General features: G+C 41.2%; 1 protein-coding gene across 1 annotated transcript in view; it reads left to right on the forward strand.

The window, feature by feature from the left end:
• Positions 1-12011, forward strand: part of HS6ST3 (heparan sulfate 6-O-sulfotransferase 3) — a 651215-nt gene that overhangs the window by 104040 nt on the left and 535164 nt on the right. The window lies entirely within an intron of this gene.

A 12011-nucleotide genomic window follows, 5' to 3' on the forward strand; every position in this document is an offset into this window, starting at 1 on the left:
GCCTGTAAAGGCTGGGGCAGCCACCAGTGGTAGCCCACAGAATTGTTAGAGTCAGCCTCCTATTCAGATCTCTCCTCTTATCAGGTCTCTGCTGTCCTTGTTACTTTAGTTTCTCAGCTGCTTTGTCCGTCTTGGTCTCACCTCTTTGGATTATGACCCATGTCTGTTGTATTTTTTTTATTATTACAAATTTTTTTAATGCTTATTTATTTTTGAGAGAGAGGGAGAGAGAGTGAGCATGAGCAGGGTAGGGGCAGAGAGAGGGAGACACAGAATCTGAAGCAGGCTCCAAGCTCTGAGCTGTCAGCACAGAGCCTGAGGCGGGGCTCGAACTCACAGACCGTGAGATCATGACCTGAGCCGAAGTGAGTCGCTTAACAGACTGAGCAACCCAGGTACCCCATGTCTGTTGCGTTTCTGATTGGCATCTCCTTAAATGCTTCCCCTCAGAAGGTCCCCTCAGCTCTCTACTATCTGGAAGGTAAATCAGACAGGAAAGGGAAAGGTGCTGTGTTGACCAGAATCCTCACAACAGCCTTATGACTGTAGGGATTTATTATCCTCTTGTGCAGTTGATGCTAAACAGCATAGAGAGAATAAATAACCTCCCAAGGCCACAGGATTGATTAATGATTTTCTGGGTCTTGACGACCATGTTGATGATGGTTGCTGGGTGACTTTGGTAACTGTGTGGGGACTTAGGAAAACAATGGTGTAACTGCTCACCCACAGCATGGTAGTGCCAGTGGGGGGCGGAGAGCTGTCCTAGGCAGGTGGAGATCTCAGAGGGACCTTTGCAAGAGGATCATGAGTGAAACACAGCTCCACATATGTAGCAGATACAGCTGGTTTCTACCCAGTAAACATGTCTCCTTCTTTCTTTGTTTTAGGATCCCAATATTTAGCTACCCCTGTTCCTGTGTGATACAGTCACCTTTTCCCAGCCTTCCTTGCGGCTAGGAGTGGCCATGTAACAACTCTGGTTGGTGGGTTGTGAATTAAGTGTTGGTGAGGCTTTTGAGAATCCTGCATCCTCAGAAGGATGCCTTTTTCTGTTCTGACTTCCCTTCTCCCGGCCTACACCTCAGACAGGATGACCTTGAGGGTTGAAGCCATGCCCTAGCAGATTGGTTCCCTGGTGACACCATGAAGCTGTCACACCAGACCTGCACTGCCTCTCTGGCTACATTATGTAAGAAACTTCTGTCTATTTCACCACCGAATGTGCACCAAAAACACAGTTCAGTCTGTGTTAAGTCTACAGTTAAGCAAAATAGCATTTAGATGGGAGAGAAAAGGCATAAAGGACAGTGTAAACAGGTACAAAGGGCCAAAACAAACACCAGAAAATCTGCTCGGGGGCCCAGCGACCCGAGGAAAGGACAGGGGAGCTCTTGGTGTTCAGGAATCGAAGGTATAAGGATAGGTGAGCTGGTTTTTTGTTATCACCACTGGGTCCAAGATGCAGGAATCAAGTGTGGGTTAGTGGCTCACTTGTTCATTGTCCGACCCCCTTCAGTTGTGAGGCCACTGAGAGTGATAGCATGGACTTGGCATTGGGAAGTGCCGGCCACATGTACAAACAACCTATCTTTTGGGCAAAGGGCCATGTAGCTTCTATTTGCTCATTGCTACTAACCACCATTGCAGGGGACACTGGGAAAATCAAAGCCCAGCTTTCCCACTGTAGCTACTGGGCATCTGGTATGGGCCACGGTGGGGTCCTCTCCAGCCTTATTGTTCATTGCTCCCAAACACTGTGGGACTAAATTTACTCGTGTTCCACAGGCCTGTTTTCCTTTGGTCACTGCTACAAACCCAAGGTTACTCATCACCCCAAAACTATTATCTTCATGAACCAAACCTCCACTCTTCTCTCTTTCCTATTCTTTTTTACGTCTCCAGATATTTTCCTGGCTTCTTGATTTGAATTGTAACCTTGCTGGTCCCAAGGATATGGTCCCCAAGCCTGGTCCCCAAGGCTTTTCCCATAGCCCTTTCAATGGTCAATTGTCAAACTTCTCACAACCTTTGTTTCTCAGGGCAAGGAAGTGCCTTTCTTGCTCTGAAATGCAGCTTTCTGACCAATGTTTCTGCATCATTCTGAGGCTCATGTTGCTGGCCCTATTATTCTTTCTCCCTGCAACCTCCAAATGGATCTATATAATTCATGGAGGACTGGTTCATTGGCAGTTATCTAAGTATGTTTAATAAGTGGGGATAGGAATTTTCTTTGGGTTTTAGGGCTAAAGTACGTCTAAATACTAACAATGTATAAATTAATTTGCTTTATGGAATTAAAAGGAGACCTTAGCAACATGAAATTGTATTCTCCATGTATACAGCTGAACAATTATAGTGAAGGTGAGGTTTTGTATATAGGATGTAGATTGCTTTACTTAAAGAAGGAACGACCACAGAAGATCTCTTGATAGTTATATATCTCAATTATATTATTTATAAAATTAATTATAAGGTCACTGGCTAAGAATTAGTGGGCTGTTATATAGCCAAGTACCTGGTCAGCATTAATTCATTTTAATAACTATTAGCTATAAAGAAATGAGAACCATTAAACATATATTGATTTTTTTTGGTTCTGATTTCTGTATCACTTCTGTGTATATCACTTCACTTTTAATATTTTTGATGTTTATTTTTTGAGAGAAAGAGAGAGAGAGAGACAGAGAGCAAATGGGGGAGGGGCAGAGAGAGACACACACAGAGAACCTGAAGCAGTCTATAGGCTCGGAGCTGTCAGCACAGAGCCTAATGTGGGGCTCGAACCCACAAACCGCGAGATCATGACTGGAGCCGAAGTTGGATGCTTAACTGACTGAGCTAACCAGGTGCCCCAAGTTTTAATTTTAGAAGTTAAGCTATAACTTCTTCTAAGACAAGGCTGAGGCTTTTGCAAATCATACTATGGTTTATTTTAGAATTTGACCAGAAAGTAGAAGGTAGGCCTACCAAAGATACAACCCATTAACAATCTCATTCATATTTGGTAAGAAAAACCTAGGAATGCCTTTTAGCCAGTGTCAAAGTCAAAAGACATGCAGATTCTGGTTTCGTGTGATTGTTTGAATAGTTTGCTAGCAGCCCAAATGCATATAAGATTAAAATTAAACTTTCTCCAGAGTAACAGCCTTCTATGCCTTCTATGCCTTTCCAGGAGTGAAAAAAATATTTCTGACACTGATAATGAATTACATCCATGTGTTCAAGTCTCCAGATAAGAAGTACAGACCATACTTAGTTCTATACTCTCTGTATGACTGTAACTTTCATTCATTCCTAGCCTCATCCCCCCTTCCCCTTGTTGTGTGTGTTCTAGTGCTACCCAGGGACTGATCAGGACAAAGCCTAGGCCAGAAAACTTACAGCTATGAGTTCATGGCAGGTGGCCATGGTATTCTGCCTGGTTATCTCTGAGATTAGAGACACAGTTGATAAATGCCAGCCTGCCAAGTATTTATTACCACATCCCAGCTGTGCATGGGGCTGGGTGTACATCCCTCAGACGGCTGTTTGCAGACGCACCTGTGTCACTCTGAGCTCTGGCATGCCTCAGAATTTCTGATGATGGTGGCTGAATAGATGGAGCTATTTGGGGCCTGATGTAAGGGACAAAACTCCTTGCCTAAAAGGAAGCTTGGCCTGCAAAATGGCATCATCAGAAATTCAGATGAGAGCATATCTGCTTTCCAATTAGTTTCCATTTCAAATTTGTAAATCCCTCTCATGGTGGAAGCTGTCCTAGATTAGGCTGGTTGGAATAATGATATCTTTACACCCCAGGTTTCTGTGACTAATATTGGTCTTTACTTGTGAAGTCCACAGGAAATTTAACAAAATAGAAAAATTTAGAAATTCATGTAGAAAGTGAAAGTCCATCGTTTTTATGGAGAGTTGTATTTGGTGCCATTGCATGAATGATGCTACATTAATTTTTAATTCCTGTTGCATAGTATCTCTTCCAGTGCTCAAGGTACACAGCTCTATGAACCATATAATATGTTGGTTAACACCATTCTTAGAGTGTAAACTTCAGATATGACTGGAAAGATACTAAATAATGAGCTGATGACTCTCTAGATCACCTGCTTTTATAGCCCTCTGCAAGCACCATGTGGAAACTACATGAATGCATTTTCATGAAATTGATGAGGGTGGATATTTAATACTTCCTAGCAAATAAGAGTAGCAAAGTTTCATTGTAAAATAGATTTCCCTCTATATATTTGTCGAGTTTGTTCAGTGTAAATGCACGGAAAAATACTTCTATGTATACATATGCAGACATACACATCTGCACACACACACACACACACACACACACACACACTGATACATTGCAGTGGCTATAAAAGATTTCATCCCTAAATACTGCTTTTAATGTCTTTTAAAAAATGAATTGATCTGGCACCAATGGGACTTGTTATAACGAATCACGCCAGAGAACTGTATTTTATTTTATTTTTTGAAGTTTATTTATTTTGAGAGAGAATGAGAGAGAGAGGAGAGAGAAAATGCATGCATGCACACATGAATTGGGGAGGAGCAGAGAGGAAGGAGGGAGAGAATCCGAAGCAGGCTCTATGCTGACAGTGTAGCCCAACACGGGGCTCGAACCCATGAACCATGAGATCTAGACCTGAACCGAAATCAAGAGTTGGCCACTTAACTGACTGAGCCACCCAAGCACCCTGAGAACTGCCATTTTAATGCCTTGATACCATCTGAAATAATTCAAGGGGGTGAAAGGGAATTATATTTTCCTTATTCAGGTATTCCTCACACCATTTGGATTTCCTGACAAAAGGATTTAATGCTTTCTAGCTACTATCCGCTGTGCAAGCTACTTCCTCTTCTTGTGACAGCAGTGATTTCATCAAATGCCTCAGTCCTTATTTCCTACCCTAAGCATCCACAGCCATTAACACTGCGGTCCCATCGCAAAATGATATTGCATATCATATCCTCCAGCCCCTGGTGCTGTGGCATCTTGCTGTCCACACTGTGACAAGCTGTACTTCAAGATCTCTGATAGAACCCTAAGATAGGGGAGCACTCCCCTCCAGCTACAGAGCCTCCTCCTGGGATTCCTCAAGAGGCGGACAGCTTTCTTTCCATCATGTCCATGGTCCCAGACTCTCTGAAGGAATTCTCACTTCTCAAAATTTTAGGATCCCATCTCAAAACCAGTTTTTAAAAGCAGGAAGTAATGGACATTAGGAATTAAGGAAGTGATAAATGTAAGCCAAAATATTTCTATTTCCTAGCATTCTCATGTTGATAAACCCTCTGAGGTTGAATGGCCTTCACCTGACTTGTGGTTACCAGGAAGAGAAGGGTTTTTTTCTTATAACCTTCCTGGGGGGCCAGTTCTCTGCTAGCCACTGTTAGGTCACAGTTGGGTGGGCTTTGGCATGGCATGGCATGTCCTGAGGTGTGATCTTGTGTCCCTAGGGCATTCAGCAATTCCCCTGCTCAGGCACCGTAGCCTTAGCAGAAGTTAAGGAAAGCAGATGTCTTTCTATATTTTTTCATTCTATGACATCAACTTCATCATCTGTTTATGTCATCATCATTATTATGGTTGCTATCATTTCTATTTTTATTATTATGGTTCTTATTTGGATGGCAAGATAAACTTCCAGCCCTTGGGATTATACAAACCTTACACCATCAATCGTCAGCAGGTCCTGTCTCCAGCACTCACCCCACTACAAACTTGGCCTGCCACACCTCTGGGGTCGGGTCAGCAGTGTCCAGCCGAGTGATTGCACCATGGGCTCGATTCTCAGCCTGCTCGTTTGTGTTTGCATAAACAGATGTGCAGCAGGCTGGGTGACTTCCTGGCTAGTACTTTGCAGGACTGAATTAGATGCTCCTGTTTTTAGAGAACAGAATGTTGTATCGTTTAAATGTCTTTTTAGATTGCGAGAATGTCGAAACTCTTTACATATATTGTTTTCCATTATTTTATTAGATACTTTCTTACTCCAAAAATCTTTATTTCTTCTCCTCTAGGGAAAAAAAAAGATAATAAAAAGGATGCTATTTTCTGGTGGAAGTATGGCACCATAGGTGGCTGTCTTTATATTGTGTTTGTGGGAAACTTAAAATTTTACATTCAGGTTGCATGGAACTCACTTAAATGTCTACACAGTGCAGTGATATACTGCTGCTTTTCTTCCACTTACCCTCTTTTTGTGAAGAAAACACAAAGCCTTTTATAGATATTAACTCTCAACAACCCCAGAAGACAAGATAAATGGCAGCCTGAAAGAAAGTTACAGGATGGATAGACCATTTTCTTGACATCATAGAGTATATACCAAGAGCAAGAAAGGTCTGCTAATTTTGCTATTTCTCAAACGAGAGTATTTCCTGATTAGGATGATTCTACCAATTTGGATATACTCTTCTAACTGAAAAACTTACATCAAAAGGAACTTTTATCTGACTGGTCAATTGCTGCCAGGCACACTAATAGGAAAATATCTCTAGGGTAAAAATTAAAAGAAAGCTTTTTGTAGAATATTAAAAATATTATAAAAGAAATACTGGCATCCGTTTTGATGCCTGGGCATTGTGGCAGTGCATATAAGAAAACATGATTTCTTGATATATCATTATACATGCTAGGCACATGGTAGGTACTCAGGATATATGTCATTGCTTTGAACATTTCTAAGAAAGCCTATTTCCATTGTGGACTGTTTGCCTGTGGTTTAAAAGCTGAAGTCTTATTTAACTTATTTTCTTCAAAAGATACATATTATCAGGATATGATCACTCACAGTGCACATCTCTTTCAATAACAATATCTTTACAAAATTTGAGAAAATTAGAAAGTTCTTTGAATCTGTTTATAGATCTAGTCCACATGTGTTCAAGTTATATAAACGTAGTCAATTCTATTTTGTCAAAGAAAAACAAAATACACTCAGGGTTGAAAGCATGCCTCAAAGGCCAAGTTACTTTCTAGAGTTCAGATTATTTTATTCTCTTGATACAATTTTGGGGGGCAAACAGGGCAAGAAGTTTGGAAGTAGGGGGACCGGGGTGGAGTGTGTTGAAAAATAGATGTGATACAGGTTTGCTATTTCAGTGGTGAAGAATTCTATTACTGAACACGGCAAACTCACATGTTCAAATAATAGTATTTCATTTTTCATTGCTCTATATAGTAAGTGACTAGATTAACTATTGAAAATATATCTTCTTTCTCCAGAATCCAAAGAGAGAAGAAAATTTCGCCAGCTAAATTTATTAACTTGCACTGCTAAAGCAGATGGTATGATAGGAAAATATTGATTTTCCTATACTGACAGAGCAGCTGATAACTTATTTTTGGTTTGACTTAATGTATAAACTGTGAGTTAGGTCAAGGGATTTTTATGCTATTTTGTACTGGCTTATCTTGGACTTTACAAATCCAAATATTGACTTTTCAAGGGGAAAAAACTTAATTTAACCCAGTGGAGTTTTCATAAGACAGCCACAGATTTTCCTTAAAATTTGGCCCCCTTGTACAAGTACTTGTCATCTATTTCCCATCGCGTCACCACAAACAGGGCACCATTCAGTACTGGAGTGTAAACCATTTGCTTCGTCCACCCCTAAAGATTCTGCATTCTGCTTCTGGGGGGGTCTCCTTTTTTTTCTGTCTGTGATAATGGCAGTTGAGGTGAAGACCAAGGTAAGTGAAAATGAATGTTCCTACTCTGTGGCTTATAACTGACTCCTGCCTCAGGGCAGGACGTTTTGATGTCTGAATAGTGAATCTCAGTGTGCGTCTGTCTCACACACAAGCAGCGCCCCTCTACAAAAGAAGAGAAAAAGGAAAATCCCTGGAATCACTTTTGTATGGGGTCCTAATACCTATGTGTTTCGTTTTCAGAGATAAGCAAAATACATTAACTTTTGCAAGTGGATCTCGAATGCTTTGGGTATTTTGATGATGGGATAGTATTATAGAGTATATGTGTCATAAACCTCCATGTCCTTATTTCACCCATTACACCTGCTTTCATTAGTGAGGTTCTTTTGCTCTCTGTTACTATGAATTTTTTTAAACCATATAAAAACCTTGTAAAAATATCCTTAAATGCCCAGTTTAAGGGAAAAGAAAGAACACAAATACAGTTGAAGATCCCTACGCATCCTCCCAGGTCTTCTGACCTTTCTCCTGGACGCAATCCTAACTTAAGTATGGTGTGATCATTTTCTGCATATTTGTACACTTTTACTCTGTATGCATGCATATCTAAACCAAAAATGAGATGATTGTTTTGCATACTTAACAAACTTTACATAAAAGGCATGAAGACACCTGCTATACTTTCAGTCTGCCTTTTTTTTTAGCTCACCATTGTGTTTTTGGAGATCAATCACATGAATAAATATAGATATAGTTTATTTTTATTGCACTGTACTTCTGCATCATATGAATTTATCCCATTTATCCTTCCTCTCGTTGATGGGCATTTTGATTTTCTCAATATAGGAAGTTGACAAAGTCTACATTTCCATGTGCACACATCTGGGATTTTTCTCTAGGGCATCTACCTATGAGTGGAATTGCTGGGTTGTAGGACATACATGTCTTTAACTTTACTAGATATTATTCTCGAATTAATGCTTGCATCAGTGGCGTGTAAGAACTCTAGTTGCTGCATATCCTTACCAGCAGCGAGACTTTAAATTTAAATTTAAATTTTCGTTGTCAGTCTGGTGCATACAAACAGTGCTTTTCTTCAGTGAGTCATTTTTTAATAGCCCTCCCCCCCCCTTTTTTTTTTCTGGTGGTTGTCTTAGTTCAGGTTGCAATAACAAATATACCAGAGGCTGGAAGCCTCATAAACCATGGAAATTTATTTCTCAGAGTTCTGGAGTCTGGACTTCTGAGATCAGGGTGCCACATGCTTCGGTTCTGATGAGGGTCCTCTTCCAGCTTGCAGAGTGCCAACTGCTTGTATCCTCACTTGATGGGGAGAGAAGGAGGGAGCTCTCTGAGGTCATTTTAAAGGGCACTAATTGTATTCATAAGGACTTCAACCTCATGACCTAATCATTGTCCAAAGGCTCCACTTCCTACTACTATCAGATTGGGTGTTAGGATTTCAGTATCTGAATTTGGTGGGGAAACACATTTTGTCCATAACAGTGGTAATTCTTATTGTTTTGTAAGAATTCTTTACATATTCTAGGTTCTAATCTTTTTTTATTAAAAATTTTTAAAAAAATATTTACTTATTTTTTTGAGAGAGAGAGAGAGAGAGAGAGAGTGCCAGCAGGGGAGGGACAGAGAGAGAGACACACACACAGAATCTGAAACAGGCTCCAGGCCCCGAGCTGTCAGCACAGAGCCTGACTTGAGGCTCGAATCCCATGAACTGTGAGATCATGACGTGAGCTGAAGTTGGACGCTTAACAAACTGAGCCACCCAGGTGCCCCTAGGTTCTGATCCTTCGTTACATATATGGCAAAGATCTTTTTCCTAATCTGTGGCTTCTCTATTCATTTTTTTTTTAAAGTCTTTGATTGAACTGTAATTTTTATATTTAATTAATGTATTTCAATCTTTTCCTTTTAGTTTATTTTTTTAATTAAATTTTTAAAATTTAATGTTTATTTATTTTGAGAGAGAGAGATAGAGAGAGTGAGTATGAGCAGGGCAGGGACAGAGAGAGAGGGAGACACAGAATCCAAAGCAGGCTCCAGGCTCTGAGCGGTCAGCACAGAGCCCGATGAAGGGCTTGAACTCACAAGCTGTGAGATCATGACCTGAGCCAAAGTGGGACACTCAACAGGCTGAGCCACCCAGGCACCCCAGTTTCTTTTTTTTTAAGTTTACTTATTTATTTTGAGAGAGAGAGAAAGAAAGAGAGAGAGAATGCAAATGGGGGAGGGGCAGAGAGAGCCCCTCTTGGGGCTTGATCTCACAAACCATGAGATCATGACCTGAGCTGAAACCAAGAGTTGGATGCCTCATCGACTGAGACACCAGGCTCTGTATCCACCCCCCTTTTATAAAGTTTATTCATATTAGTTTCTTGGTTAAGATATCATTCCCTAACTCCAGGTCATTAAGAAACTCTCCTAGAGTTTTACTGTCTGTCTTTTCATTTTTGTAGTTTGTATTTTTGTGGCTACATTCTACTTTTATAATCTTATAAACATGTATCACTAGTGTGCGTGTTTGCACCAGTCAGACCAGGATCCGGAATTCCACCTGTAGACCATTTCTACGTGAAATTCATTCATACTCAGCATCTTTGTGAGCTAGTACATTTTGCAGGATTTTACTTGGGTAGGTGGAATCGGTGGTAAGGAGGAATTACATGGAGGTACCGTTGCTCACGTATCCCACCAAGCCCCCAGGGAGTATAATCTCACCTCATCTCTATTTCTTTCCTGGGGAATAGCCCCACCATGGTGATCTGTTTCCTCCAGACTCCTCGAGTCTGGTAAATAAAATTTCCCATCTCATTACAATTTTTTAAAAATCCTTTATTGGCTTATATAGACTGTATTAACTGGATGGCGTCTGAGGTGAGCTACCTATGCCCCAAGACGATTGTTTTAAAGGAGATTATTAAATACTGTGGATGTGCATTATTGAGGGCCCAGAACTGGTCTAAATTTAACTGAGCCTGGAGCTGTGAGTAGTTAACCTTGTGACCTGAAGATCTCTTTAGTTAGCATAATTAGGAGATCTCCAGATCGTAGAAATATCCATCTCTAAAATTTTAAAAAGGAAATCGAGCCAGGGGTTTTATTATTTGAAAGTGAATGAAGGTGACCACGATGGCTTTAAGAGCAAAATGAGGAACTGGAGGCTTGGACCATTGAGAGGCAGCTGAATTCTGAGGAAGAGAGAGACATGTTGCCGAGCATGTGAGCTGAGCGGTAGCAGAGACGGTGCCGGCCGGTGTGCAGTTTGGCCGGTGAATCATTTCCAATCCCCACCTCTTCGCTCACCTCCACTCCACCTCGGGAGCCATTTTGTCCGTGTGGGAGGCAGGGGGAAGGGTGTTCGGAGATGAGGGAAGGTGTCTGGGAGAGGTGAGGTTGGTGGCAAAGGCAGCTCTCTCAGTCGAAATGTCTGCATTGCCACAGCAGCTTCCGAACACCCCGGGCCTGTTTTGTCCAATTTGTGTCAGCGGCGCGTAAGCGGCGTTCCTCAAAGAAGCAGGAAGCTGTTTGTGTGATGTGTCGCTTGCGAACGCACGGCCTTCAGCTCACCCAGTGAGTAGTAATTCCTGGGTGCTAATGGGTAATGAGACACAACTCGGATGGCTTGGAAAGAAAATCATTGGTCACGCCATTAAATTGAATTCGAGATGTGAACTGCCCGTGGCAGTAGCTATATCCAGCCAATCATGTAAAGAAATGTTGCCCTTCCCAAGTGTGGCTCGTCAGAATCATTTCTGGGGGATATGAAATTGTAGGTAGTCTCTTCCAGTAATTGTGGGAAATGAACATGAGAGAAGACTTAATGGAAGGCTACAACGTGGCGGGTTCAAATTTGTTCTCTAAAATGTTTTATTGCTTTATGTTTGTGGTTGTCAAAAGCACCTTTTCTTTTGGGCTTTCTGTCTTTCTGTGTTTTTTGGTGTGCTTTTAATTATTTTAGTCAAAGTAATACATGCTTCCTGTCGGAGATTTAGGAAGGCGAAGAATGAACGTAGAGCCTCACGATTAGGACATGGGTTATGATTTGTCGGTTTCTTTCCGGCTTGGTGTTTTTAGGTGTGTTACTTAGACCTCTCTCTGCTGAATTTTTCATCTTTTTAGTGGAGTCCATAATCTCTACACACAGGGTTGTTGTGAGGACTGAGATGATTGCTGGCCTTAACAGTTGGTAGCTATTATTATTTTGGCCCATTTATGGGAAGCACTAGAGAAGAGTGGTTAAGAGACTCTTCTGGAGCCAACTGCCTGGGCTCAAACCCCGTTTCTGCCACTTCCTAGCATCATACTCTTTGACAAATTC

Source organism: Panthera uncia, assembly GCF_023721935.1.
Source record: "Panthera uncia isolate 11264 chromosome A1 unlocalized genomic scaffold, Puncia_PCG_1.0 HiC_scaffold_16, whole genome shotgun sequence".
NCBI lineage: Eukaryota > Metazoa > Chordata > Mammalia > Carnivora > Felidae > Panthera > Panthera uncia.